Source organism: Hydra vulgaris, chromosome 11 (assembly GCF_038396675.1).
Source record: "Hydra vulgaris chromosome 11, alternate assembly HydraT2T_AEP".
NCBI lineage: Eukaryota > Metazoa > Cnidaria > Hydrozoa > Anthoathecata > Hydridae > Hydra > Hydra vulgaris.
The window spans coordinates 45,762,841-45,781,075 of NC_088930.1; the positions used below are offsets into that span (position 1 = coordinate 45,762,841).

General features: G+C 29.8%; 2 protein-coding genes across 2 annotated transcripts in view; both read right to left on the minus strand.

Moving 5' to 3' along the window:
• Positions 1 to 7,091, minus strand: part of LOC100212765 (sorting nexin-7) — a 52,940-nt gene extending 45,849 nt beyond the window's left edge. The window contains exon 1 of the mRNA XM_065808978.1: positions 6,962 to 7,091. The gene's annotated coding sequence lies outside the window, so the exon portion shown is untranslated. The remainder of the gene's footprint in view (positions 1 to 6,961) is intronic.
• LOC101239728 (ELL-associated factor 1) overlaps positions 1 to 18,235 on the minus strand; it is a 107,418-nt gene that overhangs the window by 62,794 nt on the left and 26,389 nt on the right. The gene's annotated exons all lie outside the window — the stretch shown is intronic.

The following is an 18,235-nucleotide window of genomic DNA, read 5'->3' on the forward strand; positions in this document are numbered from 1 at the left end:
TTGGAAAATCCCATTTAGAAATTACTGAGGACACTATCCGTATAATTAAGCACTGCAGAAAAAATTTACTCTATTTTGATAAGGAAACGTGGAAGAAAAAAACCACGCATGAATGCTTTGATGTAACGATGGGAAGTTACGACGGAGCAGAAATTTGCGAATTTGTAGGTTTATATATTTTAAATACCCAAGCTAAAATAATCCAAATTAATCAATTAGGTCTTCGCGACGACGGTTTAATAATAATGCATAAAAAATCAGGGCCACAACTCGATAAAATTAGAAAAGATATTATTAAAGTTTTTAAAAATATTGGCTTCCAAATTGAAATAAATATAAATTTAAAAATAGTGAATTTTCTTGATGTCACATTTAACCTCTCAGAAAGTTCCTATAAGCCCTACAAAAAATCTAATGACGAATTATTGTATATTAATGTGAATTCGAACCATCCCCCTCAAATTCTAAAACAAATTCCAAATTACAATTAACAATAGGCTAAACCAAAACTCTTCTAATGAAAATATTTTTAACTCCTCTAAACGCATTTATGAAGATGCCCTTGAAAAATGTGGCTTTCAAAATTTCGAGCTAAAATTTGAAAAGAAAATTGCAAAAAAGCATAATAGAAATAAAAACATAATTTGGTTCAACCCGTACAGCAAAAATGTTTCAACAAATATAGGTAAAATTTTTCTAAAATTAGTAGACAAACATTTTTCTCCCTCTAATAAATTACATAAGATTTTTAACAGAAATACCATTAAAGTAAGTTATAGTTGTACAAAAAATTTAGAAAGAATTATAAAAGGCCACAACTACGCATTAATTAATAAAAATGAACATATAAAAGAAAAAAACACTGATTATTGTAATTGTAAACAAAAAATAGATTGCCCTCTAAATGGAAAATGCCTTTCGAAAAATGTAATTTACAAGTGCATTGTTTCCTCACAAAACAACCCTGATAAACAATATATTGGCTTAACCGAGGGGGAATGGAAAAAACGTTATGCCAACCACAAACAATCGTTTAAACACAAAAAATATTCAAAAGAGACTATGCTGTCAAAATATATTTGGGATTAAAAAGAAAAAAATAAAAATTTTAATTTACAATGGTCTATTCTAAAATCTGCCCCTGCCTATAATAATATTTCCAAAAAATGTATGCTATGTTTGCAAGAAAAATTTGAAATAATTACTCATTTAAATCAAGAAAATTTATTAAATAAAAAATCTGAATTAATTTCTAAATGTAGGCACAAAAATAAATACCTCTTAAAAAATTATAAAAACAAATGCCAAATTAAACTATCCCCATTCCAAAGAAAATTATTTAATAATTACTTTCTGTAACTTTCCGTTAACAAAAAAATATAGTAATTAAAAACTTTTTTATAATAATTTATAACTTCCTGTAAAAATTTTTTTTCTATAAATTGAATTTTTTTTTAGATTTAGTAACTCTTCCTGAGGATCCAGCAATGGTGAAACTTAAAGTAGAAGATAAAAGTTAGATAAGTGTTTTTTACTAATTTATTTATATATATATAAATAAATATATATATATATATATATATATATATATATATATATATATATATATATATATATATATATATATATATATATATATATATATACATATATATATTACATATCCAAATAGTCTGAGTACCACAAATTATTTATTAAAAACATGTTTAATCAGTTGCAAAATGGAAAACATTAAAATTTTATATTGAAATATTTTTTTTCAACTACATAAAATCTATAAAGTTTGTTTACAAGATTTCTGTAAACAAATTAATTTCAATTACTGTCTACCTTATTGTAAATAATGTTTCAAATATTATCATTTTAATGCCAGGTCAGGTAATCCTACTACTAGTAACACGTAACCTAGTACAATCTGCTTCATGTCCTGCTGCCTTGTAGGTTTTGTCTTCTTAGGCACACAAAAACACACTCTATCTTGGGGCTCTTGGTTGAGTAAAGACTAGAGATGGTGTCTCGATAAAAATACTCATCTTGGGCTGAGGTTGAACACATCTGGCTGCTGTCTTGCAGAAGGCCTCTTAGGCAAAGACTTAAGGGGTAAACAAATTCTATCTGTTAACCAGCCTCGCACCCCTTCTTCATCTATCAGGCTGGTGCAGATATATTTTTAATACAGTGTCTCCAGTTTAGGATGTTGAATGATGGATCTTCTTGACTCAACGCATGGGTTTTGCTTGTGTCTCTGTTTTTATGACTAGGCAACCCATTCTATTATCTCCTAATGAGGGTACAGCTCTAAAACTCAGTTTTATGAATCTGAGGCCAGCTGGTAGTCAGATTTCCCAAACTCTGTGGTAGCTCTCAGAGAAGCAGATTCCATTAACAGCTAAAAAATATCAAAGTATTAACAGTGCCATGTTGCGGATGGATGGTGTCCCTGTTCGTACTTTTGGTGTGCATTGCCATGGCCACATTTGGAGCCCTTTTTTATGGCTTAGGGTTTTTTAATAGTAATGACGTAATTGCTTGGGCTATTAAACAGTGTACTGAGTACTATCAATGCTTTGAGTCAAGTTTTTTAACAAATTTAAAAATGAAAAAAGTACCCAAAACTATAAAACACAAAAAACCATCATCATCACTAAGTTCTCTAAACTTATCATTCACTAATATTCGTGGTCTTCGAAGTAACTTTTCTTCTGTTAAGTCTTATCTCTAGCAAAGTTCACCAGACCTACTTGCTCTTTGTGAGACTAATTTGAGTTCAGCTGTCTCATCTTGTGATTTAAGTGTTGTTGTTATCTTCCTTTAATTCAGAAAGACTCCAATAGTCACATGCTTAGTCAGGGCATTTACATTTGTAAGAATTCACCCATTTGTTGAGAAACTTGGTTTAAATCCACAGACTATTATTTTATGTGCTTTCATATAGCACCACTACACTCTATTGCCTTTCTATTTGTTCTATATCACTCTCCTTCATCTTTATCAAGACTGCACTCTGTTTGATATTATTTCTGATCAAATTGACCAAGCCCTCTCTCTTTATCGATCAGCTAATATTGTTGTTGTCTGTGACTTTAATGCACACTGAATGGCTTGGCTCTAATGTCAGTGATTCTGCAGGCATTAAATCCCACAACTTTAGCCTTTCTCAATCCCTAAGTCAACTTTCCAACTCGCTTTCCAGACAACCCAAATCATTTACCTTCTCTACTCAACTTATGTCTTGTTTCTAATCCGAGTCAGTGCTCAGTTTCTCCACATTCAACCTTAGGTGCTATTGATAACAGTTTGGTCTCTCTAAAACTCTTATCTCATTCTTCTTCATCATCTGAATCCCCCTATCATCATGTCTCTTACAACTACAGTAAAGCTGACTGGGAATCTTTCCGTGATTTTCTTCGTGATGGTCCTTGGGTTGAAATCTTTCGTCTTCCTGTCAACAAATGTGCTTCTTACATAACTTCGTGGATTCAGGATGGCATGGAATCTTTTATTCTCTCTTAACGATTCCAGGTCGAGCCTCACTCTTCTCCATGGTTTTCCTCACACTGTGCTGCTGCAATTGCCAATCAAAACCTTTACTTTCATATCTATCAGCAAAACAATTCTACAAAAAACAGACGTCTGTTTATTACTGCTAGAAACCATTGTAAAAAGGTTTTGTCTTGCGCCAAGGCCCGCTATTCTCAGGTCATGAAATCTCGTATTTCAGCACAAAAATTAGGCTCTCGTGGCTTCTGAAAAATCTTTGATAGTATCAATAATAAGGGCAAATCTGTTATTCTCATGTATGGTTCAGACTTTGTCATCTCACCTAAATACAAAGCTGAATTGTTTGCTAAGAACTTTTCATCAACACCATCTCTTGATTCCACTACTTGCATTCTACCTGATATAGCCGTCAAACAGGTTGATCCATTGCTTGACATTCATATCATTCCAGCTTCTTTATCTAAAGTGATTTCCTGCTTAGACTCTTCTACAGCTTGTGGCCCAGACAACATACTTGTTATTGTCTTGCAGAAGTGTTCTCCGGAGCTGTCGTCTATACTCTCAAAACTATTCAACAAGTGCTTATCAGAATCTTGTTTTCCAGCATGCTAAAAAGTGGCATCTGTTATCCCTATTTTCAAAAATTCTGGAGAGCAATCTGACTCGTCTAACTACTGTCCCATTAATCTTCTTCCTATCATAAGCAAGGTTTTTGAATCTTTGATTAACAAACACTTAATCTTTTATCTTGAATCTAATAACTTACTTTCTGATCATCAATATGGATTTCGATCTTCTCGTTCTACAGCCGATTTGCTAACAGTTTTAACCATAGGTTTTATTGTGCATTAGATAAAGTTAGAGAGGTTAAGGTCATTGCTCTTGACATTTCTAAAGCTTTTAATAAAGTTTGGCATGCTGGTCTTCTCTATAAACTTTTTTCTTATGGTGTATCTGGTAACATCTTTAAGATTATTGAATTCTTCCTTTCCAATCGTAGTATAAAAGTTGTCCTCGATGGACAGCACTCCTTTTCTTATTCTGTAACTTCAGGGGTTCCTAAAAGTTCACTTATTGGCCCTATATACGCTTTTTAATTTACATTAACAATCTTCCAGATATTCTCACATCTAAGGTGGCATTGTTCGCTAATGACACTACCATTTATTCTTGTCATGATAAAAAGCCAACACTCTCTGATTGCTTGGAGGGGGCATTTGAGCTTGAAAAGGATCTTACTTCTGCTATAGCATGGGGCTTACAGTGGCTGGTGAACTTTAATTCAGATAAAACTCAATTTTTTTCAGCCAATCTTTATCGCAATAATTTAGATCTTACTATATTTATGAATGCTAATGTACTTGATGAGTCATCTACCCTTCATCTTCTAGGATTAACTCTTACTTCCGATCTTTCTTGGAAACCATATATCAAATCTGTTGCAAAATTAGCATCTGCTAAGGTTGCATCTCTTTATTTAGTTCAACACTTTCTTACTCCAGATTCTATTCTCTATCTCTATAAATCTCAAACCCAGCCTTGTATAAAATACTGTTGCCATATCTGGGGTAGATCTTCTAATGATGCCCTTTCTCTTTTCGACAAGGTGCAAAAACGCATTGTAAACATAGTTGGACATGCTCTTGCAGCCAACCTCCAACCATTATCACATCGTCATAATGTTGCTTCTCTTTCTCTTTTCTACAAATGCTATAATGGGCACTGCTCTAAAGAGCTAGCGTCCCTTGTGCCATCTACTATAATTCATTCTCGTGTTACTCGTCATTCAATTAAGTGTCATCCTTTTTCTGTGACTGTTCCTAAGTGCTCCAAAAACACTTATTTGTCTAGTTTTTTTCCTCGAACATCAGCTCTTTGGAATTTGCTTCCTTCATCTTGCTTTCCTAATTCATATAATTTAAAATTCTTTCAGTCATCTGTCAATCGTTATCTTGCTCTACAAACTTCATTTTTTCTCTTCCAGTAACTTCCAACTCTAATTAGTGGTTGCTTGCAACCTTGTTGGAAGCAAAGATGTTAAAAAAAAAAAAATTTATGGTACAGAACACATTTAGAAGGTAGGAGCAGATTTTTTTTTTAAATAATATTTTAAAAGCCACCTTAGTATCAGCAATTTTATAATCAATAAAAACAAATTATATTACATCAGATATATATTTTTTCGAAACCATGTTTATACAATTAAAACAATTTCAAGTAGTTCAAAAAAAATAACTGCAACAATTAAATCAACTTTTTCAACATAGATGAGATTTTAAAAATTAATTTATTGAAAGTTATTGAAAGTATTCCATGAAATTTAATGAGATGCTTGTTGAGTAGCTTGAGAATAGCTTACTTCCTAAGTAAGTGTCAAGTGACTGTTATTTAAATTGATCTAAAAATCTAAACTATTATAGAAACTTTACATAATTTAAATTTTTTACTTTTTTCACATGAAAATCACAATTTATTTATTTGAAAGATTAATTATTATTTGTATTAGTACTAGTTTTTTATGACTTTTTTTAAAACTTAAAACAGCTTTTATTTCATTTTAGCAATAGTAAATGTTATGTGCAAATTTAGATATATAATAAATGCATACAATTTTTTTTTCATTTTTATACATTTAAAATGCAATATAAAAAATGTGGGTTTATAGTTTTAAAACTCACTGTTAAACAGTTGCCTTGGAGCTATTACTCCTGTGTTTTGCCCCTGTCCTGTTTTTTTCTCATTGAATCTCATTATTCGGCTTTGGCAATACATAATAAATTGTGTTTATAATTGTGATAAAAACTTTATAAAATAATCCTAGGTGGTTTTTTTAGAATATTTTATTCATAAAAACAGCAGTAAATTTATAAAAAAAAATTGTAAAAAATATTGTAGGCCAGAGTCCAAGGAGTAATTTTTCACATAAAAAACGTAATACTATAGATCAAACATAATACTATAGAATCAAGATCCACAATAACAGTAAACAATTTTAATCATGACTGTGTAGTCTGTATAAGTCTTTCACTATAACTTTATAAAAACATCATCTTCAAAAAGTAAAAACTATTTAAAAAATCAAGTTTTTATTTCCATTTTCACCTCGTTAAGCAAACTTTACCCTTATTTTTATTAATTAGTAAGGATATATGCTTGATATAAGCAAATTTAAAAAGCTATAGAGTATAATAAAATATTTTTGTACCAAAAATGTGTCTCTTTTTATTTAATATCATATAAATTTTGTATTGACTTAAAATGAAATAAAAAAACTAATTCAGGAAAAAGGGAAGGGATTCTTAAATATTATCTAAATCCTGCCAGATAAAATTAATAAACTAAATAAGTTATTGACTACTGTCATTGCCATTTATAATAAAATATACATTAATATCAATTAATAAACATAAACTATTCAAAGTAAAATAATAATTAAAATCAAAGCAATTAAAATAAATACCTGTACTTAAACTGTCACATGGATATAAACAGAAATCATGATGTTTTTTTATAACATTGCATTGGTGCAGGTGTAGTTACTTTAAATTGGTTTTAAGAAAGATACTATTTATCTTAAGCATTAAAAAATATATATTCAATCAATAAAATATATTTTTTTAAACACACACACAAATATATATATATATATATATATATATATATATATATATATTATATATATATATATATATATATATATATATATATATATATATATATATATATATATATATATATATATATATATATATATATATATATACATTATATATATAATATGAATAAATTAATAGAAAATCACTTAACAAAATTTTTTTTTCATTTAACACTGTGTTTCATCAGTAAAGACTCATCGGAAATCAAAAATGTATTTATATATATACATATATATATATATATATATATATATATATATATATATATATATATATATATATATATATATATATATATATATACATTATATATATATATATATATATATATATATATATATATATATATATACAATTTATATAAAATCAAAAATATAACTGTATATATTATATACAAGTATATCTTTGTTGCCATCTAGATTTGGAAAGTATTTATTTTATAATTGTGTATTACTTGTGACAAAAAGTAAACATACATGTAACAAAACATTATTATTATTTATTTATTTTTTAACTTTTTTTTTCAATTCTTTTTTTTTTTTTTTTTTGTTCTAGTATAAAAAATATCATTCAATTATAAAACTTTAACAACTATTATTAAAATAAATTATTTTAAATTTAAATTGAAATTATATGTTAAGTTTAATTTTAGCTTATGACGTCAAAAAAATTTAAACGTGGTTTTTATGTAGAATTAGCCGATATCATCTTATTTACGTAAATATTATTGTTTGTAATAAATAATCAAAAAAGAAGTGCAAAGGGAACGACAACTATAACTTTCATTTTTGACTTATACCATTTTACCTCCACGACCACCAAAAAAAAAAGTATTTAAGTCATTTTTATTTGAACTTTAGTGAGAAAATACCAAACTTTAACACGTTTAAGTAGATATAAACACTAATAATCTACATAACATAAAAGCTATTTCAGTGAAGTAAAGTTTATGTACTAAATTCGTTAAAATCATTACTAACTCTCATTCTTTTAAAGGAAAATAATTTATTCAAATATTTTTAATAATAGACAAATCTTATTTTAGTCTTACTAGTTTTTAAAATGTACCCCCTGCTGCGAATTACTCCTTCAACTTGTTACACCCCTTGCTGTGAACATTGAACAATCATCAATTGCAGAGGAAACATTTCAATAGTAAAATTGATGAAAGAGCTTAAATTCGATAATCTAGAATTTTAGCAGCGCGTTAACCAACTGAGCTATCCCGATTAAAAAAGTTAGGTACTTACTATACAGATTCAAATCTGTTATTTACTTGGCCTTTGCATTTAAGGGAGAAAACTAGTCAAGATAATTTTATTTCTATTTGTGGTTAAACATCTTTATATGATGCCAATGTAAACATTAAAAAAGTCAAGTGTTAGCCCCGTGCCAAAAGTTACCTTATTGCAAGCAACTAAAAAACCTGAATTCGCTGTTGATTTTGACATTAAATGAAAAATATCACTAAAACGTTGTAGGAAAAACACATTTAGATGCCGCAATTGAAATAAATATCAAAATTAAACTATAAAGTTATTAAGTTTAGATAATTTTTTTCATCTTAAAATTAATTGCAAAAGTGTATTTGTAGTTCATTTTTTCAAATACGGCCGCTTTGAGTATACTTACCGTTACTCTGCATTGACCTGATAGACCGTGGACCAAAACATAGAAAACATGCTTTTAAATGAATTTTCTTGGTGCAATTATGAGATCTAAAAGATTCAGATGTATATTAGTCTGTATTTGGATGTGAAAATTGTGTACTAAAAATTTCTCAATTCAAAAACTCGCAGTTCTTAACTCTAAGCTTCGAAAAGGCATAACTAATGACCAATTTTATTGATCAAATTTTATCGATTTTTGGTTTTAACTATTAAAAAAGAATTTTGTTTCTTTTGAATGTCAATTTTGAATGTTATCAATTTGAAATGGTTTTATTGTATAAAAAGAGAATAATTAAGTTTATAAACCGTTATAAACGTTTATACAGCCTAAATAACGTTGCTTTTTAGGTTGTATTAACATTGGATTAATGTTGGAAATGGAAAGAATAGATAACGTTAGATTTTTAACGTTAATCAACTCGCTACACAGTAAAACATACTTCCCACAACACCTTTCACAACCATAAAGATGACGGAATTATTTACAAATACATTTTTAAATTCAATTTTTTTATTTTAAAACTATAATTAATCAATTATACTAAAGTTCACTTTATTTTGGGGGAAAGATAAAACCACTAATTAAAATTTAATATTATTTTTATTTTTCAAATTTTAATGATCAAAAAAGTTGTAGTTAGTGATAGTTCAAGAAGAAATTTATTTTTTTCTTTAATCACAAAAATATGTCAAATTATAGACGAAATCCTCGTCAAATAAAATTGGAATATTCATGAAAAATAATATAAGTATAGCTATTATAACGTTGTAACTCCAATAAAAAAGTTAGTGTAATCAACGTTATTAAAAACGAAGTGATTCTGATGAAAAATAACGTTAGTGTAACCAACGTTACTAAAACATTGTAACTCTGATAAAAAATAACGTTAATTTAACCAACGTTATTACTTGGTCGATGTCGCCAAGCATAACCCAACACAAATCCAACGTTAGATCGACATCGTGTGCCCACTGGGCATTAACGATATCTTCTAAAGAGAAATATCAAGTAAAAATATTAACTTTATAGATTTACATTCAATTTCGACAATAAAATAATATATTGTAACCTCTCTCTCTAAAAAATTTTTTAAACTATGTTTAAATATAAAAATTAAAAACTATTAGTAAAAAGTAATGAATTACGTTTATTCAAACAAAGCATCGTCTTCTAATAAGTCTTCTATGTATTTTTTGTAATCATTAACTTCATCATCATAAACGTCGTTGTCAGCAGAAGCGGTGTTCTGACACCTTGTGCAGTTACACAGTTCTGAACATTTTAAAGCAAAATAAGCAAGAAGTCCTAAGTTGATTGCGTAAATTTATTTAAAGATCATTATGCCGATGAATGTTACCAAATCTTCTGCGACAACTTTATTGAATGCTGCAACAAATTCATTCCGCGCGCCTTCTTCGAACCAACCAAACGCGAACTTCTCTCGTTACCAAACTCAAAAAAAACTTTGGTACATTTTACTCGAAACCTCGTCAAAAAAATTTTTTGCATTGCGATTAGAAAATTTGAACACAATATAGCCTACGATAAATGAAACCCTAAATGTCTCTACGCTTACGTTAATAACAAACGCAGCGTCAGCAATCAAACAAATTCTATGTGCTCACCCTTCTGGGGAAATCAGCAGCGACCGAGCATTTGTTACCAATATACTAAACAACCAGTTCCAGTCAGTATTCATGGTTGAATCATCAGATCAATCTTTTCTACCCTTCATCAAACGCACAACTGCTTTAATCTCCTCCGCTATCTTCAATTGTGATTCCGTTCACAAAAATTTATCTGCTCTCAACGCCAACAAATCAATTAGAGGTGACTTCATTAGCCCTTTTGTGCTTTAGGAATGTGCAAATGCAGCGGCTGCTCCATTTGCCATTATATTTCAAAAATCGTTAAATCAAAGCGTAGTCCCAAAGTCGTGGCTCTTGGCAAACGTAACGTAACTGTTCAAAAAAAGTTCCAGACCTGACCCAGCAAATTACAGGCCAACCTCCATCACCTCTGTGCCATGCAAAATAATGGAAAAAATGGTAAAAGTCAAGATCATAGAGTACCTTGTAACCAACCAACTTATTGCCGATTATTAACGGTTTCATCAAAATAAAAGCCTGCGTCACAAATCTGTTCGAAACCATGGACTTTCTAATCTACAGCGTATCTCATAAACTTCCTGTAGATGTGCTCTTCCTTGACTTTGCAAAAACTTTTGACAAAGTTCCTCACAAAAGACAATTCCAAAAGCTAGAATCCTACAGAATTGAAGGTAAATTCTTGGCTGGATTAAAGCTTTTCTTTCAAATAAATCACAACGCGTTCTTCTCGATAACATTTCATCCAACTTGGAACAAGTTACCATTAGCATTCCGCAAGGTTCAGTGCTAGGTTCTACGCTCTTCATAATCTTCATCAACAACTTACCTAAACACGTTAGTAGTAAAAGCATCAATAAAATGTATGCAGACGATACTAAATCATAATATCAGCTATTAACATAATTACTACATCGCATTATCTCCCGTGCAATCATGCACAAGCTAGCCCGTCTAGCGGTTGTTGGGCTTACGAAACACGGCTTTCCGTGCAATTTAACTAAGTTATAGGATTCCATAGGACTTTTTGACTATGGCTTACTTAGTCCAAGTAGAACTCTTTGGTACTTCTTTGGTACATAAAGCTGACGATATTGATAAGGAAGGTGGATAAACATCCTGGCTAAATGCTCCTCTGCGGTGCTCAGTGACAAGACCATATATATAATTATATAAGCTTCACTATTTTATAAGTTTTTTTACTGTCCGACATCACCTCTTTTAAAAAATAATATATTTAAAACAATATTAAAACGCTTGATAAAGGGTCGAACTAAAAAGGTGAGAAAGAGAAATATACGTTACACCTTTACGTTAAGTCTTATCGTCGACGATAAGACTTAACCTACGTTAAGTCTTATCATCGAGAACTTTGAGGTAATACGCAAAATACGCATAAACATTGTGATTCTTATGCAAAATTATTTTTAATATTATTGCGATAAAGTTTTATTTTGGTATTTTTTTGTTCTAATATGGTTTGTGTTTATATATATATATATATATATATATATATATTATATATATATATATATATATATATATATATATATATATATATATATATATATATATATATATATATATATATATATATATCATTCAAAGATTTGAGTTAATAAAATTGAAAAATGACAAACTATTTTTTTTGTTTGTTGCGGAAAACAAAGTTTTTAAGTGGCTTAAAATTAGATTTTTTAATTTATTTATTTTGTTCCTGGGGCGGATCTAGGGGGTATCCTGTGTTGCCCAGGGTTCACCCATAATATTCTAAGAAGTTATAAAAAATTCCGTTTCATAATATAAAAAATACTAAACTTAAATTTATAGTATACTTATATGCATATATGAGTTCTTTAAAAAAATAAATATTGCCTTTATAGAAAAACATACACGGTTTTAACAATGTTTCAAAGACTTCGCTCTCCTCCGTGATGTTTCAAAACGCCGCTATTAATCAGGATTCTTTTTTTAAAGTAAACGGAACCGAAAGAACCCTTTTAATCAATCGTTATTGCAATGTATTTATTTTGGTTGCCGTAATTAAGGCCAAAAAAATCCCTATTGTTTCAGGATTTATTTGACCCGAATTTCCGGTAGACAAAAAAAAAAAAATTGCGGAAACGTTTCATCAAAAGGGTTCTCTCGGTTCCGTTTATATATAAAAATGAATCCTTAATTATTCCAATAAGGCCTTAATTATTCGTATAAACTTTATACGAATAATTCGTTAATTAATTATTCGTATAAACTTTATACGAATAATTAAAGCTTTAAAATAAAGGTATAAGTATTAATTGAAGTTTTATCAAAAATTAGTTTAAAGTAATTTTTAATGCAAATTTTACTTTTGTTTGCAATTATGGATTTGTTGCTATCCAATGCCATTAAAGCCAAGCATTTGCCTAATATTACGACTTACAAAGAAAAGCTTCGTAATAATCTCAAAGATTTAAATTCAAAGTTTCCTGTTGCAAACAAAGATCTTCTTTCTTTAAGAAAATCTGAAATGGAAGGTTTTATTCCCATGCTAAAAGAAAATGAAGACTATATTGTTTTAAAGTATGAGTTTAAACGCGTTTTTTTATGTTTTATTTTGTTTATAAAACAATAATTCTTAACAAATAACCTTTAGTTAAATATGTTTTTTTTTTAGTTATATTTAGTTTATATATGATATGACTTTGCAGATCAATGGAAAATGGTAACTGTCTTTACAACTCTGCTGCTTTATTAATAAATTCATCAGATAAAACACACGAAGTTCTTCGGCTATTAACTTCTGTTGAGTTGTTTGAGAGAGCAACCTTTTATTCAAGATACCCAATAATCTTAAACCAAGTGGAATCTAAAAGTTTTTCTTCACTCTCTAGTGTTTTCATGGCATGTGTTTCATTTGAGTCTTCTGATTCTTTTACAGAATTAAATGATATAAATATTTCTGAACTTATAAAAAAGAAGCCCATAACAATTGCAGAAACAATAAATTTGATTCTTTTCTTTGTTTAATTGCATTATATACAGTGTTAAATAAGCAAATTCGTTCTGTTTATCCTGAATTTGGACTTGAAAAATATAAAAAGTTATTTAATGTGAGTATATACCCACGTGGTGATCAAAAAACAAATAAAGAAGTTCTGAGTATTTTATGGTGTAACACTGATTGTCGCTCTATTTCCAAGGATAAAGATATGTGGTCACCAAATCATTTTGTCCCTATTGTGAAAAGAGAAGTTTTATGCTTAAAGAAATTTTTCAAAAGTGATTTAAAAAGAGGATCGTGTTCAGTTTTGCCAAGTGTTCTATCGCATTCTTCTGTTACCACTAAGGTTCTTAATTTATCTTGTCAACCTCCTAAAAAAACTATTTATTAAAATCATTAGTTCAATCTCACATAAAGTTTTGCATAGATAATGAAACTAAAATTGTAGATGTAAGTATTGATATTACTCCTAATCCAATCTTACTTAATTGTAATCCTTGTGCATCAGATCAGTCTTCAAGCCTTCCTTTTTATGATGTTTCTACTTACTATGAGCGCGGTAGACATCTATCTGCTGGCAAAGATGATTCAATGTTATTAGATCTAGTTAATAAAATATTTATCCCTAACTTGTCTTTTGTTTTTCCTGTTTCTGGTGAAAAAAAAGAAGATCATTTTTACATAAATGGCTACTTGAATATTCCTGGTTAGCTTACTCACAGATTGAAGATAGAGAATACTGCCTTCCATGTACACTGTTGGGTAGCAGAATTCCAAACAATATTACAAAAAACAACTTAATTCAAAAACCTTTTAAAATATGGGGTAATGCAACTCGTGCTTATATGGATCACAATAATAATTGTCAACTTCATCAAATGTCAATGCATTTTCTGAACATGCTGCAATCTAGATCTAATTCAAAAAAAATCTGATTAAAGTTGACGTAGATAATTTAAGAAAAAAACTTATTAATAAGTAATCGAAAAAAATTAATTCCAATTATAAAGACAATTATTTTTCTTGGCCGCAACTATATTGCTTTTCGAGGTCATCGTGATGACAGTAAGTATCATCCACAGATTGGAGAAACATGTAAAGACAACATTGGTATAGGTAACTTTGTAGAGCTTTTAAATTTTCGTATTGAAGCAGGTGATAAAGTTCTTGAGCACCATATTCGTTCTGCTCCTAAAAATGCAACTTATATATCTAAAACCGCACAAAACGAACTTATTGAATGTTGTGGAAAAACAATCGAAGAAGTTCTATATAAGAAAATTAAAAAGTCAGTTTATTTTTATTCTTGTGTGATGGAGCCACTGATTGTTCTAATGGTTAACAGCTATCTCTAGTTATAAGATACATTGACTGTGATAATGTTATTTGTGAAGACTTTCTACGGTTTATTGAATGTAAATCTGGTACAACTGGTCTTAGTCTTGCGCAAACATAATTTCTGCAATTGATGATCTTGGTCTTGATATCCAAAATTGTAGAGGTCAAGGATATGATGGTGCTGGGGCAATGTCGGGTAAATTAAAAGGTATTTCATCTAGAATTAAACTTATCAATTCAAAGGCTATTTTTGTTCACTGTGCATGCCATAAACTTAATTTAGTTAATAGTAAATTATGCAATGTTCAGAGTGTTAGAAATGCTCTTGATCAAATCAAAGATATATCACATTTTTTTAACTTATCACCTAAACGTGCTAGCTGTCTCAATAAATTCATTTTCCCTGGTCAAGCAAAATTAATTGATACATGTCGAACTAGATGGATTCAGAAACTTAAAGGTCTGGATGTTTTTTTTGATAACTACATATCCGTTTTTCATTCAATGGAAGAAATGGCATACAATGAAGGTAAGAGTTATAATATTGATACTTCTTCAAAAGCTTCATGTTTTTTAAATCTTATGACAAATTTTTCTTTTATTATGAGCTTAGTTTTAACAAAACAAATAATGGACTATTTTTACGCCATCACTGTTGTTCTCCAAACTAAAGCATTTGATATATCACAACAGTGTAATGAAATAAATTGTTTGAAAAACCCAAATTTTAGATTAAAAAAAAAATATTGATGTCTATCATAACGAATGGTACTTAATTGCTCTTGACCTAGCTAAGACTCTTGATGTTTCAGAAGTTAAACCAAGGCTCTGTGGCAGACAAGTTTATAGAGATAATTATCCCTCTGACACAGTTTCAGATTATTTCAAATATTCCATCACATCTCCTCTTCTAGATCATTTAATTAATGTATTACAAGATAGCTTTGATGAAGGTGAGATTGTTTACAAAGGTTTATCTGGTATTCCTGCAACTGTTGTAAAAAAAAATAAAGAAAAATGTTTTTGGAAGTCAGATTTTATGGAATTTTTGCATTTTTATATATCGGATATGCCTCATCCTACATCAATTCATGCTGAATTAGAAAATTGTGGGATTTGCATGACAGAGTCAAGGTTTAATTCTTTAGCTCTGATGTCTATTCATCAAGAAATAATTCCTGATGTAGAAAGAGTTTTAAATATTTTTTCTGTTTTAGGGGAACGACGCTTAGAGTTGGTTTTTACCTAATATTAGTTTATTAATTTCTTTTTTGTTTATTGACTATATTTGTGTATTTTATTTTATATTTAAGTTTATCTTATATTTATTGAAACTTAGAAAAACCAACATAAAAATTTAAAAAAAAAAAACCTATTGAAAAAAATTTGGCCTAACTGCCTATCAAGAAAAGGAAAGAATCCAGAAATGGAGGGCTAACCTAAGGCAACAATACAAATACTTTACACTAACTGCCTATCAAGAAAAGGAAAGAATCCAGAAATGGAGGGCTAACCTTAGGCCACATGACAATTTACAGATGGAGTGCAAAGTCCTATGGCTTACCTTCTCGTTGGTGCACTTCGTTAAATAGATTAGACAAGTAAAAAATGTCTAATTTATGAACAGAATAGCCAAGGCAATATTTTTATAATTTTGTTTTATATGGGTAATTGAGAACAATGCCAAGTAAGTAATAATAAAGTACTGATGCCGCTTTGATGACGAATCACCAAAATATAGTCGGCGATATTTTTTTGCAACTTCCCCCCCCCCCCCTCCCTTGCTAGCCCGGGGGAGGAGTTTACAAAAAAACATCGCCGACTATATTTTGGCAACTCGAAAAAAATCAGGCAACACCCACAAAAAATCCTGCATCCGCCCCTGTGTTCTTTACTTGATTTCAAATACAAATGTTTAAGATACCAATATAAAAGAGAATAATTACACTTGAAAAAGTTAAGAATAAATATAAAGAACGCGGAGACTTTAAAAAGACCTTAAGGTCTTGTCACAGAGAATCGCTGTTAAAACTTAGACATTTATTTCGTTATATTTTCAAGTTATTTGCTTAAAGGTGCTTGCAACGAAATTACTTAGCCTTCCAAACGACAGTCTCATGCAACTTTTGTCAAAATTAAAAATATATAGTCAAGTAATCTTCATTCAATGATTGTTATTTGATATTTCAGTTTTGTTAATAACGAATCATTATATTCAAAAAACTAGTTCTAATTGTCAGGTTGGTATTTTTTTGCTTAATTAATGTTAGTTTTTTGAGTTAATTGAAAGTTCTTATATTACCAAGTGGTCTGGGTAATATGAGCACTTAAGCTACTTTTTTAAAACCTCAGTGTTTTTAGAGAAAAAATTTCGGGTGCCAAAATATCTAAGTGGATCATGAGTAGTGGTTCCTAAAAATTGTTTATTCGCAAAAGTTTTAGATCCAGCATAATTGTTTTAGAAAATGTTCCAATTTTTGCTTAAGGTGCTCATATTTCCCTAAGGGGCATTAATTACGTCAACAAAATAGGAGGAGGGGGTCTGGAAATTATTGACAAATTTTCACGAGGGTGAGGGGGGGGGGAGGTCAAGAAAAGTTGACGTCAAAAACGTTACCTTTTTAAATAAATTTAGTTTCTTCGTTACTAGTCATGCATACTTACTTAGTTACTAGTCATGCACATTGGCCGAGAAAAAAGGTATCAAACGAGACTATTACATGTCAGAATCAGACGGCCTCCCACTTGCAATCAAAGTTGCTCATTTAGAGATCTTGGAGTTCTTATCTCAAATGATCTTAAATGTAATGCTCAAGTTTTAGCAGCTTCGGTGAACGCTAACTGCTCCTTAGAGAGGCTGAAAAAAAGTTTTTGCAGCCGTAGTTTTTTAGTGTGGAAAGAAGTGTATACCACGTATGTTCGTCCTCACCTAGAGTACACTATCCAAGCGTAGTCACCTTACCAACGGGCAGACATAGAAGCGCTAAAAATAGTTCAAAACTGTGCTACAAAAACCATTTTTGAGATTAAGCATTGCACCGCCGAGCAGCGGAGAGTCATGTTAGGTCTTACGGCACTTGAAGAAAGAAGAATAAGAGGTGATTTAATTCTGATGTTCAAGTTCATGCGTAAATTTGATGAAATAAACTTTTACGTATTATTCAATCGTCCTTCGTTGTCAAAGTATATTATGCGTGGTTAGACTTGCACAGCAAAGAGTACTTAATTGCATGCCAAGAGAAATTCTTCACGAACTGTGTTGTGTTGCAGTTGAATACCCGGCCGCAAATAGTAATTGACATGACTTCCGTCAACATTTTCAAAAATCGACTAGATGAACATTTAAATTAGTTAAAAAAGAATTTTTAAATGATAACTGGAAATAAACTCTCCACATATGTTTCCAGATTCTATTATGTTCCTTAAGTATGGCACTTGTGTCGCAGATGTTTTAATTTAATTTAAAAACTTTATTTCAA